Below are 1,813 nucleotides of genomic sequence, written 5' to 3'. Positions count from 1 at the left end.
CATACAACATTATGATGGTAAACGCTGTAAAGCCCATGGAATTAAAAATGGTTATACACATATACTATACACATTTAACATTTACAGTCTTTCATAATGGACCAAAAATATTGATGATTCATCCTGCACTACACAGATTTTTGTCCAAACATATACTCACTATTCGTATATTTTTATACAGATGAGATCTCTCTCTTTACCTTTTTTCTAAGAGCACAAAATGTGACAAAAACAGTCAATTTCAGAAATTTATTTCCGAAGAAATCTTACTAAAATGGGAGTATGACTTGTTTCTGTCAGCAAATAAAAAAAAAGGTAATTGTGACTTTGTTCTTTAATTCAGATTTTTTTCTTGTAATTCCGCATCAGAATTGTGGGATATAAATGCAGAATTGCAAAATATGATTGCAAAAATTGCTAGACGTGAACGCAGAATTGGGAGAAATTGCCAGATGTAAACACAGACTTGCAAGATAAACTCAGAACAGTGAGATATAAACTACTTGGCTAGCTATAAACGCTGAATTGCGATATATAAACGTAGAATTGTTCGATGTAAATGTAGAAATTGTAAGTCAAACTCAGAATTGCTAGATAAAAACGGAATTACAAGATGTAAATTCAGAATTGCAAGAATAAACTCAGAAGTGTGAGAAGTGAACTCGGAGTTGCGAGAAAAAAAGTCAATTATGAGATAAAACTTGCAATTTTTTAGTTTATATTCCGTGGCGGAAGCAAGCTTTCGTAAAAAAAACAGATCAAATTCAAGTCTTACAATTATTATTTTCTTGTTAATCAATGAATGACACAAAAAAGTGGAGCAGTTCAAACATTCTTTTTTTAAACAGATATCATATAACAGTTACATAAAAGCAAAACATTTGAAAATAAATTATATTAAAAGAAACACTGAGAATATAAAACATGACTGCACTGCACTTTGAGAGAATATAAACACCCAGTAAACAACCTGAGAACATTTCCCAAATAGATGTTGTTTGGTGACTATTCAAATAACTTTAATGCACTGAACAGCATTTGTGCACAAGAACAATTACTTAAAAAAAAAAAAAATCAATTTCAAATTTGACATTATCCAGTTGCATTTGAAATTCTATCTATCCTATACAAAAACATATTTCACATTCAATACAACACCTAATATTAGCTATTGCAAAGTACAAAAGGTTAAGACGTTACCATCTACATCCTGTCAAATGAGATCTGTCTCCACAGTGCGGTACAGTACAAACTAACCGTTAATTCAGTGTATCTGTGGTCAGACTCGTATGATTACCGGTCTCTCCACCACTAAAAACACACGCAGGCTGCCGGAGATAAAACTGTCTACATGTTTGCAAGGAGTTATAAAGCTCAGCATTTCATGATATTTGTGTGTTTTAATGCTAAAAGGGAGTTCAAATATATTTAATGAATGTGTTAGTGTGTTTTTGCTGTCAATTTGCACATACATGTATATTACGATGGTTCTGAATGGTGCTTGCGTACATAGGGTTAGGAGAAAGTGGGGCAAGGACATGTTATAAATCAGATTAGCTCATGAATATTATATTGTTCGCCTCATAGTCCTTGCTGGAGTGGATGCTGGACATTTTTTTTTTAGATGTTTGTTCACTTAGCCCATATGGCAAAAAATATATTTTTCTGTGGCCAATATATATTTTAAATATATGTTAAGATTATATTATACATATTAATATTATTATATTGTTATATTATATTATATTATATAATGAAATATATTTTTCAAATTGAAAACACATTCGGTTTAAACCTTCAAATGCCAAAAAAA

The sequence above is a fragment of the Sinocyclocheilus rhinocerous genome, unplaced genomic scaffold, assembly GCF_001515625.1.
Source record: "Sinocyclocheilus rhinocerous isolate Xijiao unplaced genomic scaffold, SAMN03320098_v1.1 scaffold1342, whole genome shotgun sequence".
NCBI classification, from domain to species: Eukaryota; Metazoa; Chordata; class Actinopteri; order Cypriniformes; family Cyprinidae; genus Sinocyclocheilus; species Sinocyclocheilus rhinocerous.
Note: the sequence above shows the minus strand (reverse complement) of the source record.